This window comes from Oryctolagus cuniculus, chromosome 2 (assembly GCF_051225735.1).
Source record: "Oryctolagus cuniculus isolate XC-2025 breed Fujian yellow rabbit chromosome 2, ASM5122573v1, whole genome shotgun sequence".
In the NCBI taxonomy this organism is placed as follows: domain Eukaryota; kingdom Metazoa; phylum Chordata; class Mammalia; order Lagomorpha; family Leporidae; genus Oryctolagus; species Oryctolagus cuniculus.
The window spans coordinates 91,460,232-91,475,920 of record NC_142868.1 but is presented as its reverse complement, the minus strand read 5'-3'; the positions used below and the strand labels follow the sequence as shown (position 1 = coordinate 91,475,920).

Here is a 15,689-nt window from a genome sequence, read left to right as displayed (position 1 = left end):
TAATGTGATGGCAATAAAACTACCAATGACAGGGGCCAGCACTGTGGTGCAGTAGGATAAGGCTCCACCTGTGGTGCCAGCATCCCATAATGGCATCCATTCATGTCCCAGCTGCTCATCTTTTGATTCAGCTCTCTGTATATGCCCTGGGAAAGTAGGAGATGATGGCCCAGATGCTTGGGACACTGCACCCAAGTGTGAGACCTGGAAAAAGCTCCTTGGTTCTGGCTTTGGATCTGCCAGGCTCCAGCCATTGTGGCCATTTGGGGAGTGCACCAACCAAATGGAAGACCTCTCTCTTTGTTGCTCCCTCTCTATACTCTGCTTCTCAAATAAATAAATAAATCTTTAAAAATATGAAAGATACTCTACTCAGATCTAAAAAAATGCTAAAAATTTGTATGAAAACATAGGAGACCCCGGATAGCAAAAGCAATCCTACACAACAAAAATGAATCGAGGCATCACAATTACCAGATTTCAAGACATATTGTAGGCCAGTTATAATCAAAACTGCCTGGTACTGGCAAAAAATAGATTTGTGGACCAATGGAACAGAATAGAGCCTCCAGAAATCAATCCATATAGCTGCAACCACATATTCTTGAGAAAGGAACTAAAATCAATCCATGGAGCAAGGACAGTCTCTTCAACAAATGGTGCTGGGGAAATTGGATCTCCACATGCAAAAATATGAAACAAGATTCCTACCTTAAACCTTACACAAAAATCCACTCAAATTGGTTCAACAAACTAAATCTACAACCTGATACCATCAGATTACAAAGAACCCTGGGGACACTCTGCAAGACAATAGCATAGGCATAGACTACTTGGGAAATATCCTGGAAGCACAGGCATTCCAAGTCAACATTGACAGATGGGATTATATCAAGCTGAGAAGCTTCTACACTGCAAAAGAAACATTCAGCAAAGTGAAGTGGAACTGACAGAGTAGCAGAAAATATTTGCAATCTGCGCAACTAATAAAGGATTAATATTCAGAATCTATAAAGAATGCAAGAAACTCAACAACAATAAACCATCCAGTAAATAATTGGACAAAGGACTTGAACATGTATTTTTCAAGAAGAAATACAAATGAAAACTATAGTGAGGTTTCATCTCACCCCAGTTAGAATAGCTCTCATACAGAAATCAACAAACAACTACTGGTAAGGTTATGAGATAAAAAGTACTCTAATACACTGTAAGTGGGAATGTAAACTGGTGCAGCCACTGTGGAAGACAGTATGGAGATATCTCAGAGATCTGAATATAGACCAATGATGTGATTCATCTGATTCCCACTCCTGGTATTTTACCCAAATGAAAATAAATCATCATATGACTGAGTGATCTATGTCCTCATGTTTATTACATCTCAATCCACAAGAGCTAATATATATATATATATATAAATAAAATCAATGAAGATGTCCATCAATTGAAGGCTAGATAAAGAAATTATGGTATACATACACTATGGAATATTACACAATGATAAAAAATGAAATCCTTCTTTTGCAATAAAATTGATGCAAATGGAAAACATTATAGCTATTAAAATGAATCAGCCCCCAAAAGAAAAATATGACATGTTCTCTGGTCTATCATAACTAGTAGAGAACCTAAAAGGTAATCTGTAGGAATGAAATTGACATGTAGCAATTTGATTATTTTTAACAGAACTTTTCTCAACTGTTGAGGAAAAGTGTTTTTTTCTTCTATTTGTGGAACACTTTACTTAGCGTAGGGTTAATATTATGAGTATAAAGTTAATTGAAAATAGGTCTTTGTAAAAACTAAGAATGGGAGTAAGAGAGGGATGAGGAAGATTGGTGTGAGCAAGGGCAGGAGGGAGGGTAGGATGGAAAGTGTCACTTTTTGAATATGTATAAGGGAAATACATGTAATTGGTAGACATTAAATACATTTTTAAAAATAAAAATATAAATACGCATCTCATTTGAAAATGCTTTTTAAAATCATGATATTGAATCAGTAAAATACATACATGCTGATGGAAAATTTCCCAACTCTACTTTTTACAAAAGTTGTATTGAAGGGCTAAAATTGCTTTGAAGTGTCTCTTTCAGAAGTAGTAATAAAATGTTTGAAAATATAATCTTCCTCTTTACTAAGACTACAAAAATAATCACAAGGAGGCACTTGTGAAACACATACTCCTTCTCTGGGAAAAATAACCATCTCCCTGATATCCCATGAAAATATGTCTTCTCTTTAGCTGAGGGAAGGGTTTGATCTCTCCTTTCCTATGAGTGCCACCAATGTTGAAATGAGGCTGTTACTCTAAATCAGAGTTGCAAGAATATAATAAGCAATCTTTGAAAAAGAATATTTCCTGCCATTTTCACCAAATTGAATGGAACTAGGGGTAAATATATGAAGTGAAATTAGCAAGACACAGAAAGATAAGACCACATGCTCTCATTCATACGTATAAATTTTTAAAAATAAATTAATCTCACAATATTGATGATTAGAGACTGGAAAGAATGTAACAACTTGTATGGAACTTGGGGTAATTATGTTAAGTGAAATTAGCAAGAAACAGAGGGCCGATGCCATGGCTCAGTTGTTTAATCCTCTGCGCTGGCATCCCATATGGGCTCTGGGTTCTAGTCCCGGTTGCTCCTCTTCCATTTCAGCTCTCTGCTGTGGCCCGGGAAGGCAGTGGAGGATGGCCCAAGTGCTTGGGACCCTGCACCCGCATGGGAGACCAGGAAGAAGCACCTGGCTCCTGGCTTTGGATCGGTGCTGCGCCAGCCATGGCAGCCATTTGGGAAGTGAATCAACAGAAGGAAGACCTTTCTCTTTCTCTCTCTCTCTCTCCCCCACTGTTTGTAACTCTACCTGTCAAATAAAAAAAATTAGCAAGAAACAGAAAGATATGGCCACATGTTCTCACTCTCACATAGAAATTTTTAAAAGTATGTTGATCTCACAGTATTGATGATTGGAAACTGGGAAGAATGTAGAAGGGTGTTGGATACTAGGTACCAAGACTACCGTATGGAAGCCATAATTTTTAGTATTCCACAGTGCAGTGGAGTGACTGTAGTTCACAATTATATATTACATAATGAGTTTGGAAGCATCATTTATAAGGAAATGGAAAGGAAATGGAAAGTTGATTGTATTAATCAGTATTTTGTTCACATTACACTGAGTACATATGTTTAAATATAGAAACACATTTCATAAAAATGCACCACTTTTAAATGTTAATAAAGAAATATTAATGGGGGAACAATGCAATTTACCATTCTTTTTTGAACAGAACAGTTAGTTTCAATCCATAATTATTAGAGTGATTTACACATCAAGAGTCATGATTTCTGTCACTATCTATCAAATTTCAGTTATTTGCTTGCTTACCCAGGCACTAAAATTGCATAACCCAAGCTGAGTAACTTCTAGGCACTTTATTTTTTTCTTTACTAATTGTACATAATTTATCTCTTATTAGAGTCAGCTATTTTTTCTTCAGATTAGAATTCCATTAAATATTTATTAATGATGAAAGAGCTAATTTGTTAGATTATGTATATTAATAGTCTGGTTTGGGGTGCTTTACCCACTTGAGGTAACTGAAAATATTTAGAAATTAATTGTGAGGGTCAACATTGTACCATAGCAGGTCAAGCCACTGCCTGCAACACCAGCATCCCGTATGAGTGCCAGTTCACATACCAGCCACTCAACTTCTAATCAAGCTTCCCGCTAATGCACCTGGGAAATCAGCATGGGCCCCTGTCAGCCACGTGGGAGACCTTGATGAAGCTCCTGGCTCTTGGCTTCAGCCTAATGCAGCCCCTATCTTTGTGGCTATTTGAGGAATGAATCAGCAAATGTCAGATTCCCTCTCTCTCTTTCTCTCTCTCTCTCTGGAACTCTGCTCTTCAAATAAAAAACCCCAAATCTTAAAAAAATTTAAAGTATGAATTACCAATGGATTCTTAATTTTTTACATGTACAGTAAAAAGATTTTTTAATTTACTTACTGACTGGAGTGTGTCTGAGTGTTACCTTCTGATCTTGATCTACAAAAACAATTGAAAATAATAATGTCTATAGTTAATACTAAGGAAGCTAATCAACATACTCAGTGAAAGTCAGGATATCTTATACACAATATTTTGTCTTATAAGGCATGTTACTGATAAATAAAATAACATCCAGAGGTCAGTGAACAAAGATACAAATGAATAAAATTTTCAGTAGCTCATATACTTCAGTCAAAGTATGTGAATTTCAAATACTGAAGTGAGGGGAGCATCAAGAAAGCAGAGGATTGCATCATTTCCTTATCAATTCTAAACACCAAATGTACATTTGATCCTGATGTCTAATTCTGACCTTTGTACTTCAACTCTAATTTTTTATTCATATTACAGGAATTATTACAATTTGTAAGTTAAAATCTATACTAACTTGTATATAATCTAATAGAGTGAGCTGGCAAAGTAAGTTTCCCTTTCATTCCTTGCACAGAGGAGTAACACAGTGCACTACTTCAAATAAAGGAAAGACTTCATCTAATACCAATAAAAATGATAAGACTAAGCTCAAATGGTAAATGGTACCTAAAGATGAGTGACTTGCAGAAATATCTGAAGCAGTGATATACATTTGGGACTAGGGAATTAACATTTCTGTCTCACAATGGGTTGGGATCCTTGGTATTTGCATGTGGAAAGACCAAGTGCTGTAAATAAACTCTTTAATTAACCTGGACCCAGGAAGAACCATATCACCCATGAAACAGGAATAATGAAAATTTCGACCAGTAGACTTCTAATGCAGCATGGGTATACTTAGATAAAGTTGCATCTCAGAGTAGTGTTATCTCAAGTCACTAAAAACCAAGATCTCAGAACCCAAGTTTATAACACCATGTATATATACTTTATATATTTTTATTTAGGAGAAGCAAAACTAAATATATTATAGATATATATGTCACAGTACATGCAGAATTTTCATGGGAAAACTCATAGGGAAGACAATAGAGTATACACTTACAAACTACTAAGTATTCATGTCAACACAAGAACAAAACTAATTTATTTTAAAACTACTTTAATGTAACAATATTTATAAGCACTATAGAGTTTTTCAGGAACAGAATCCATAATTTCTGAACAGGAACTTATAGAACAACTTGGGAGATAAAATAGGGATCTGAGTAAATCAAAATGTAAGATAGAGAGAATGAATTCATTAATCTTTTTTTACATATGTTCTCTGGATTTTGTTAGAATCATAGAAGACCTTGATAACTCTATGACTAGTATATATTTTCTTATAATGTCTTCTGAGGTAGAATTTATTTTTTATGTATAAGTAGTTGGTACACCTGAAATGCAATTTGATTTAGGTTATGTTGTGGCTTATCTTCAGATATTAGTATTTACTTATTTCTTTTTTTAAGATTTATTTATTTATTTGAAAGTCAGAGTTACACAGAGAGAGAAGGAGAGGCAGAGAGAGAGAAAGATCTTCCATCCGCTGGTTCACTCCCCAATTGGCTGCAATGGCCGCAAATGTGCTGATCTGAAGCCAGGAGCCAGGAGCATCTTCCAGGTCTCCCATGCGCGTGCAGGGTCCCAAGGGCTTGGGCCATCTTCTACTGCTATCCCAGGCCACAGCAGGCAGCTGGATTGGAAGTGGAGCAGCCAGGTCTCGAACTGGCACACATATGGGATGCCAGCACTTCAGGCCAGGGCGTTAACCCACTATGCCACAGCGCCGGCCCCAGTATTTACTTAATTCAACATCATTACTGAATATTTATCTGCAACATTAATATGAGCTGTCTCCATTATCAAATATTACATTTATATGTAAATATATATACAGGTATATATCTTTTTCTATTCTGTGGCACTGATATGTCTTTCTTTTCATGTATCAATAAAATATGCTTTCATTTTAAAAAATAATATATGAAAGTGAATGCTATAGATTCCTGCTATTGTGTACCCTGTGAGGCTGCAGATAATGGTTCAAGTACATTAGCTTTGCAAAAGAGTTTGGCCATTTCATTAGATGTTAAGCAGACATGTATCATATTATTCAGACATTCTACTCCAAGATTTGAAACAAAAGGGAGAAAACAATATTCACAAATAGACTTTGTTCCTGAAAGTTCATAGTGGCTCTGTTTGTAACAACTAAAATTTAGAAATAGCTTTCAACAGATGAATGGTTTAAAAATATATAGAATATTAATCGAACTGAATAATTCTAAGGAAGACAAAGCAATAAACCACTGGTCTACACAAGAACATGGATAGATCGTAAAATAAGTATAGTGAATGGAAGTCAGTTTGCAGATTGCTCAGAAACCTGAATATAACCCTACCATACAACCCAGCCATCCTACTCCTTGGAATTTACCCAAAGGAAATTAAATTGGCAAATAAAAGAGCCGTCTGCACCTCAGTGTTTATTGCAGCTCAATTCACAATTGCTAAGACCTGGAATCAAGCTAAATGCCTGTCAACAGAAGACTGGATAAAGATATTATGGGATATGTATCCATAAAATACTATATAGCAGTAAAAAAAAAAAGAGAAATCCAGTCATTTGAAAAAAATGGAGGAATCTGGAAAACATCATGCTGAGTGAAATAAGCCAGTCCCAAAGGGACAAATATCACATGTTCTCCCAGATCAGTGACAACTAGCTCAGCACATAAAAGGAAACCTGTTGAAGTGAAATGGACACTATGAGAAACAATGACTTGATCAGCCTTTCTCCTGACTGTTGAGGGACAACTTGCTATTTTATTCCTTTTAGTATTTTTTTGTTCTAGTTAATACCATTGATTGAACTCTTTAATTAACACACAATTACTCTTAGTCATTTAACTTTAACTGAAAAGTGATCCCTGTTAAAATATAAGAGTGGTAATAAGAAAGGGAAGAGATGTACAGTTCGGCACATGCTCAATCAGACTTGCCCCAAATGGTAGAGTTAGAAACGTGCCAGGGGATTCCAATTCAATCCTATAAAGGTGGCATGTACCTATGCCACCTTACTTGTTAAAGTGATCAGCTTAAGTTCATAATTGATCAAAAGGATAGGATTAGGTGTCAAAAGGATTACATAAATAAGAACAGTGTCTGCAAATAATAATTGATAGAATTAAAAAGGAGAGAATGATCCTACATGGGAAGCAGGATATGCAGCAGACTCATAGAATGGCTGATGTCCTATACAGCACTCTGGCCTCAAAATCAGCCCTTAAGTCATTCGGATCTGGCTGAAAAGCCCATGAGTATTTTGCAGGCATGGAAAGCCAAGACACTCTGGCAAAAAAAAAATGACCTAAATTTAAGATCTCTGTGAGTGAGATCCCAGCAGGAAGAATTTGTCAGCAAAGAAGGCTGGGATAGGAGGAGAGAACTTCCACTTTGACTATGGCCTTGTCTAAATAAGATCAGAGTTTGTGAACTCAAGAGGCTTCCATAGCCTTAGCAGCTCATGACAAGAGCCTCACGTGATTACTAATGTCATAAATAAGAGTGTCAATTGTTAAATCAACAACGGGAGTCATTGCGCACCTGGCTCCTCATGTAGGACCTCTGTCCTAAATGTGTTGTACAATGCAAATTAATGGTAAAACTACTACTAAAACAGTACTCTATACTTTGTGTGTTTTTGTGGGTACAGTCTGTTGAAATATTTTCTTAGTATATACTAAGTTGATCTTCCGTATATAAAGATAATTTAAAATGAATAGTGATAAAGAATGGGATGGAAGAGGGAGTGGGAGATGGGATAGTTGCAGGTAGGAGGGAGGTTATGGGGGAAAAGCCGCTATAATTCAAAAGTTGTACTTTGGAAATTTATATTTATTAAATAAAGTTTAAAAATTAGTGAGTGAAATAAATCAGACAAAAATAAAAGAATAAATATTATGTCACATTTATATTAAATGGAATAGAAAATGGAATGTAAAACGTGATGATTGTGGGGAGCAACTCGGACTAGACTGTTACTGGAATTAAGACTTATTCTATGCATCTGCTCTCCCACAATATGGCGCTGAGAAGGGAGTAACAGCTTCTACACAGCTGCCTCCAGTTCAACCAATAAACTGTAGGACCTGCTCCTGATTGGAGGAGAGCAGCGTACTCGGCGTGTGGGTAGCAGAGTTGGGATTGGTGGAAGAGGACTATAAAGGAGGAGAGAGACAACATGCACCAGGAACATCTAAAGGGAACATCTATCTGAAGGAACACCTGTGCAGCCCCCGAGAGAGCCGGCCGGCGGTGTGCCGCTCCCCCGCGGAAGTGGGGAAAGTGGCAGGGGGAACCGCCCTTCCACGGAGGTGGAAGGGACGGTAGCCAACCCGGGAAGAACCAGCAGCAAACCCGGGGAGGGCCGAGCAGACCAAAGAACAGCGCAGGGTCCTGTGTCGTTCTTCCACGAAGAGGGGGAGCGACATAATGGTGCCGTGACTCGGATATGAAGCCTATGCAGGGTTTAGTGTCATTCCTCCATGAAGACGGGGAGCGACATAATGGTGCCGTGACTCGGATAGGAAACCTAGGCAGGGTTTAGTGTCGCTCCTCCACGAAGAGGGGGAGCGACATAATGGTGCCGTGACTCGGATATGAAGCCTAGGCAGGGTTTAGTGTCGTTCCTCCACAAAGACGGGGAGTGACATAATGGTGCTGTGACTCGGATAGGAAACCTAGGAGGGAAGAAACGGGAAGAAGTGGGAAAATACCGGAGAGAGAAAGACTAGCAAAGAGCCTAGGGAAAAGCCGGACGGAAAGGGTGCTGGAAGAAGCTATTGAAAGCCTAGGCATAGACTCGGATACGGACTGTGGGAAAGAAGTTAGGATTTAAAGTGAAAGCAAGAAGAAACTTAGATACGGACTGCAGGTTGAAAGTGAAAGTGAAACCTAGAAGAAACTTAGACGTGGATACGGACTGTGGGGAGAAGCCAGGAGAAGTGAGAGGGGAATATTGTTGGAAGAAAAGTTAGGAAACATACCGGGTAGAGAAAAATGTTAGGGAGGATGAAGCCGCGGGGGCAGGCCGAGGCGGAGACGTAAGCTATCTTGGAATTCTTCAAGTCAGCCCGGGGAGCAAAAGGCGAAAATCTGGAACCAGAGACAGAGACGTGGGCCACCAGGTTGGAATTCGCCAGGTTAGCCCGGGGAACTTGGACTGAATGCCAGTGGCGGAAACGTGACCTGGGCTGTGTGACTCGCGGAAGCCGCCGCACGCAGAGAGAGCGTGCGGGGCACAAGTGGGGAGAGCGCACGGGGCGCGGATAGATAGGGAACGTGGGGCTAGAGCGAAGGCCGTGGTGCGGGCGCGAAGGCCGTGGAGACCGCGGAGCGCGCGAAGCCGAGCCGCGCAGAGCCGGGAACCCGCTGCAGGGCAGGCGCCGGGAAGCCGCGGAGATAAGAGAAACAGAAGTTTAGAAGTAAAATGAGAGAAATAGGAATGCTGGTAGATAGAAGTAAAATAGGAGAAATAGGAATGCCCGGAGATAGAGAAATAGAGAAAAATAAGGCCTCCCCACAACACGGCAATGAGAGAGCTTGGATTCAGTCTGCCTGATTAGTAAGACGATGAGCACCTGTGGGCAGCTAGCAGTTTGTGCGCCGCAGGTCACCGAAGACAGGCACGAATTAACATCAATAAGTCTCCCCACAATACGGCAATGAGAAGGCTTGGATTCGGTTTGCCTGATAGGGCTTGTAAGCACCTGTAGGCAGTTCTAGCAGAGCAGAGCATGCGCTGCAGGGCACCGAACTCAGGCACGCATCGGCGCCTAAAAACCTCCTCACAACATGGCAAAGAGAGGACCCGGATTCGGTTTGCCTGATTGATAGGGCTTATAAGCACCTGTGGGCAACTCTAGCAAGCAGAGCAGAGTGTGTGCCGCAGGGCACCGAAGACAGGCACGTATCAACGCCAAAAATAAAAAGAAAGGGGGATCTGTGGGGAGCAACTCAGACTAGACTGTTACTGGAATTAAGACTTATTCTATGCATCTGCTCTCCCACAATATGGCGCTGAGAAGGGAGTAACAGCTTCTACACAGCTGCCTCCAGTTCAACCAATAAACTGTAGGACCTGCTGCTGATTGGAGGAGAGCAGCGTACTCGGCGTGTGGGTAGCAGAGTTGGGATTGGTGGAAGAGGATTATAAAGGAGGAGAGAGACAACATGCACCAGGAACATCTAAAGGGAACATCTATCTGAAGGAACACCTGTGCAGCCCCCGAGAGAGCCGGCCGGCGGTGTGCCGCTCCCCCGCGGAAGTGGGGAAAGTGGCAGGGGGAACCGCCCTTCCACAGAGGTGGAAGGGACGGTAGCCAACCCGGGAAGAACCAGCAGCATACCCGGGGAGGGCCAAGCAGACAAAAGAACAACGCAGGGTCCTGTGTAGTTCCTCCATGAAGACGGGGAGCGACAATGATAGAAAGCAGATGACCAGTATCCTAGGGACGAGCCAGGATTTGGGGGAGAAGGGCTGACGAGGGAGATTTTAAAAGGAAAAAAGGAAAAATTTTTAAAAATATATTTATTTATTAGAGAGATAGATTTATTCACAGAGAGAAACAGACAGACAGACAGACAGAGACAGAGTTAAAGGTCTTCTATTCACTAGTTCACTCCCCAAATTACAGTAATGGCCAGAGCTAGGTTGGTCCAAAGCCAAGAGCCATGAACTTCTTCCACATCTCCTATGCAGGTGCAGGGGCCCAAGCAATTGGGCCATCTGCTACTGCTTTCTCAGGCCATTAGCAGAAAGCTTAATCAGAAAAATAGCAGTCAGGACACAAACTGACACTCATATGAGATGCCGGTGTCACAGTCAGAGGCTTAGCCAACTACATCATAGTGCCAGCCCCAAGGAAATTCTGGAATGTGACAGATGCCTCCATAATCTTGATTGCATTGGTTTCTAGGGTGTTATTTGTCTAATTATCAAAACATCACAATTCATACACTGAAAATACAGATAATTGTCCATTATACAATAAAATTATATACTAAAATTATTCTACAATAATACTATACATTACAAAAAGCACACTATAGATATATACACCAGGGATGGCTCTCAGATGTATTATGTTAGAAGCAAGGTACATAATATATGATTCCATTTATTTTTAAACTTCTAAAATAGGAAAAACTGGTAGGCACGGAAAACAGATCTCCAGTTACAAGATATGGAACTGGGATTAGAGTAACTTTTTCTGGTGATAAAGTAATTATATTTTTTGTGCTAGTAGTATTCATATGTATTTGTTACACTTGTCAAATTTACACACTCAAAATGACAAATTTCACTATAATTAAATTGTACAAAAGTACTATTCTAGTCCCAAAAGGAAGGAATAAAAAGAAAGAAAATAAGAAGAATATCAGGAAAATGAAAATATTCACCACCACTATGACCATGGGGATCCTAATATATAGGAAATCCAAGAGTTAAAAAAATCACAGAACGAGTATCAAAAACTTAATTGAAGAGCTATGACTGAGGATTTTCCTATTTTATTTCCTACTTTTGAGAAAAAATACAGTTTAAGCACACAGGTACAAATTAATTAATTTGACTATTATCCTATCAATAGCAAATATCAGAATTCAACAGTATTTCATTAAAAAAGTAATTATTGTCCAGCTAAAACTCTATCCTTTAAGAGTGACCATACCGCACTAGTTGTGGCACAGTCGATTAAACTTGTTTGCAACACCAGCATCCATGTAGGGCTGCCTGCGATCCAGTCATACTTCTACTTCCCATTCTGGTTCCTGCTAATGCTCCTGGTGAGCAGCAGGTGATGGTTCAATAACTTGGGCCCCTGCCCTCCATGTGGGGTTCCTAGCTCCTGCCTGAGACCTGACCCAGCTCTGACAGCTACAATCATTGGGGGAGTAAATCAACAAACAGATGATTCTTTCTCCCTCTCTCTCTCTTCCTCTCCCCCCAACAAATGTGTGTGCCTCCCTCTCTATCTATAAAAAAGAACTGATATGTAATAAAGTCAATTTCAGGCATATGAATCAGATAACTAAAAACAAACCATCATAGTAATACCTGATAAAATATGTACTTCCTCCAAGAAGAAAACTGAACATTCAAGAAGAAAATTAAGTGATTATATGCAAAATTTGTATAAACCAGAAGAAACTGGTAAATTCATAAGATACTGATAAATTCATAAGATACTACATACTAAAACTGAATCATCAGGAAATAAAAATATGAACAAATCAATAAAAATTAGATTAAGCTTTCAACCAAATATCTCCGAAGATTTGGAAGTTCTATTTCTAGTTTTTTTAAAGGAATAATCCAAATGTTTTTCATAGTGGGAGGAAAAAAAACCTCTATAATAACACAGTAGTAACTACTAGCGACTGAGAGGGGTGCAGAAGGTGGTGGGAGGTGGGACAGTGGAACAAAATCAGAATTCCTTAGAAGGAATGAATTCCTAATGTTATGCCACTAAATGAGGTGACTGTAGTTCACAATAATCTAATATATTTTAATCAGAAAATAGAAGAAAGGAGCTACAATGCCCCAATAATAAAGAATTGTTAAAGAGGGGAAATGTTTACTACTCCAATTTTATCAGTATATATATATATATATATATGCATACATATTGTAACATGCATCAGTGTACATTACGTGCATATATATTGTAACATGTATCAGTAACAGTTATTGAAACGTTGCAATGTATCCCAAAAATGTTCCATTATTGCTAATAAAAACACTTTTTAATTTTTACAACAAAGAAAAGTACAGAACAACATATTATAACAAGTTTTAAAGAATTAAAACCAATAGTTCTCAAATATTCCCATAGGTTGGTGGGTGAGGGACACTTATTAACTCATTTTATAAGGCGAGAATCACCCTTAAGCCAAAACTAGATGAGGATCCCACCAGAAAGTCACTGCCTAACATATCTGATGAAAACAGATGGAAAAATCATCAACAAAATTTGAATAAATGAAATTCAACAAAACATTAAAGGGACCATACATGATGAACAAGTAGGATTTATTCCTAGAATTCAGATAGTTCATAGTGTACAAATTAATCAATGTGATACATCACCTTAGCAGAGTGAAGGATAGAATTCATGATTGGGGTGGGCATTTGGTGCAGCAGGTAAGCTGACTACAGGGACATGAATGTGCCATGTTGGAATCCATGGGTTCCATGCGTGGCTCTGATCTCCATTCTACAATACACGAATGTGCACCCTGGGAGGTATCAGGTGATAGCTCATGTAGTTAAGGCCCTGACACCCGCAGGGGGAGACTAATACTGACTTCCCATATCCTGACTCTGGTCTAGCCCAGCTCTAATTTTATGAGCATGTGGAAAGTGACCATCTGGCTGGAGATCAATCTCCCTTTCTCTCCCCATCCCTTTCTACCTACTTTTTGAATACAGTAAGTAAATGAATATAATTTTTGAAATCATGTGATCATCCAAATAGATGAAGGAAAAGTATTTGAGAAAAGTCAACATGCTTTCATGATGAAATTTTCAATATTAGGTATAGAAGGAATGTACCTTATATGATAAAGGTGATATGTGACATGCACACAGCTACATCACAAAAAAGTAAAATGCTTTCAGTTTCTCCACTAAGATAAAGACAAGGAGGCCCATTATCCTCAATTCAACATAGTACTAGAAGTTCTAGCTAAAGGCAAGAAAAAATAACTCAAGGAATATAAATTACAAAAAAGTGAAATTATCTTTTGATAGATAATATCATATATAAAATAACTTTCAAAACTCCACAAACTATAAAACCAAAAAAAAACCCAAATGCATTAGTTTCAGTATACAAAATGAATGTAAAAAATCACTTGCATTTACATCTATTAACAGAAAATTATCTGATAAAGACTTTTAAGAAAGCAATGTTATTTACAATTACCTCAGTAAGAATAAAATACCTAGGAATAAGTTTAACCAAGGAGGTGAAAAATCTACACACTGAGAACTCTGAAAAGAAATAAGGACAGTAAGGTACAAATAAGATATCCCACAGTCACTGGAATCCCTATCAAAATCTCAGTAATAGTTTTCATAGATATAGAAAAAGCAACACTAAAATTTGTATAGAACTCTGAATCACTAATAGAATCTTGAGAAATAAGAACAAACAAGGAAGAATCACAATTTTGGTTTCAAGTTATTTTTCAAAATACATGCAACTGGGGCTGGCTCTGTGGCATAATAGGTAAGTCTTCTCTTGCAGCAGTGGCATCCCATATGGGTGCCAGTTCATGTTCTGGCTGCTCTTTTTTTCAATCCAGCTCCCTGACAATGGCCTAGGAAGGCAGTGGGAGATGGCCTAAAAACTTTGGTCCTTACATGCATGTGAGAGACCTAGAAGAAGCTCCTGGCACCAGGTTTTGAATTGCCCCAGCTCCAGCCATTGTGACTATTTGGGGAATGAACCAGCAGATGGAAGACCTTTCTCTCTGTCTCTCCCTCTCTCTGTCTGTAATTCTACCTCTCAAATGAATAAATAAATATTTAAAAAAAAGAAACTACATTTCAAGGGTTTAACTTGAATGTTTGTGAACTATGTATCATACATATAATGAAGCAATATCTTGGAACTCTTCCATCACAGCTGGTATATGGATAGAGATTGTATTGAATATAATAGTGCATTCATTCTGGAAAAATAAATATCTTTACATTATTAAACCTTCCAAAGCAACAACATTGAAAATCTCTCCAGGCCTCCATTACCATAACCTTTCATATAGTTATAATATTTATTTCCATATTTAGAGCTTCTGCAATCCTTGGTAAATTAATTCTTAGAATTTGATTTCTGTCACAAGTATAATATTCTAGATGGATACAACTGCTGATTTTTTTAACAGATAGAGTTAGACAGTGAGAGAGAGAGACAGAGAGAAAGGTCTTCCTTCCGTTGGTTCACCCCCCAAATGGCCGCTACAGCCAGAGCTACACCAATTTGAAGCCAGGAGCCAGGTGCTTCTTCCCGGTCTCCCATGTGCATGCAGGGGCCTTAGCACTTCGGCCATCCTCCACTGCCCTCCTGGGTCACAGCAGAGAGCTGGAATGGAATAAGAGCAATTGGGACTAGAACTCAGCGCCCATATGGGATGCTGGTGCCACAGGTGGAGGATTAACCACGTGAGCCTCGGCGCCGGCCCCACAACTGGTTTTGACAAGTATAACTAATTTTCAAAAATTCTATTCTTTCTACCATTTTGATAGTTTTGTTTATCGATCTTACCAGTTTCTTAACTGAAGAGAGCAAATGATGTCAGGACAAAGAGACCAGACATTAAAAAACTATCATATACCACCTTGGTTTTCTGACTCTTCTACACCCAGTGTCTCTGGACAAGGGCTCAACTATAAATCCTTAGGAAATAAATAGGGGCCAGCTCTGCGGAATACTGGGTAAAGCTGCTGCCTTTAGCACCAGCATCCTACATGGGCGATGGTTCAAGTCCCTGCTGCTCCACTTCCAATGCAACTCCCTGCTAATGCATGTGGGAAAGCAGCAGAAGACAGTCCAAGTCCTTGGGCCACTGAAACCCATGTGGGAGACAGAGAAGAAGCTCCTAGATCCTGGCTTCAAATCAGCTCAGCTC

At 39.1% G+C, this 15,689-nt stretch overlaps 1 protein-coding gene and 1 non-coding gene across 2 annotated transcripts in view; both read right to left on the bottom strand.

Annotated features, from left to right (window-relative positions):
• LOC138843046 (disintegrin and metalloproteinase domain-containing protein 32) overlaps positions 1 to 15,689 on the bottom strand; it is a 591,210-nt gene that overhangs the window by 370,777 nt on the left and 204,744 nt on the right. The gene's annotated exons all lie outside the window — the stretch shown is intronic.
• Positions 1 to 15,689, bottom strand: part of LOC138848517 (uncharacterized) — a 36,910-nt gene that overhangs the window by 14,637 nt on the left and 6,584 nt on the right. Inside the window, exon 2 of the transcript XR_016229128.1 lies at positions 4,029 to 4,067. This is a non-coding gene — a transcript (uncharacterized LOC138848517). The remainder of the gene's footprint in view (positions 1 to 4,028; positions 4,068 to 15,689) is intronic.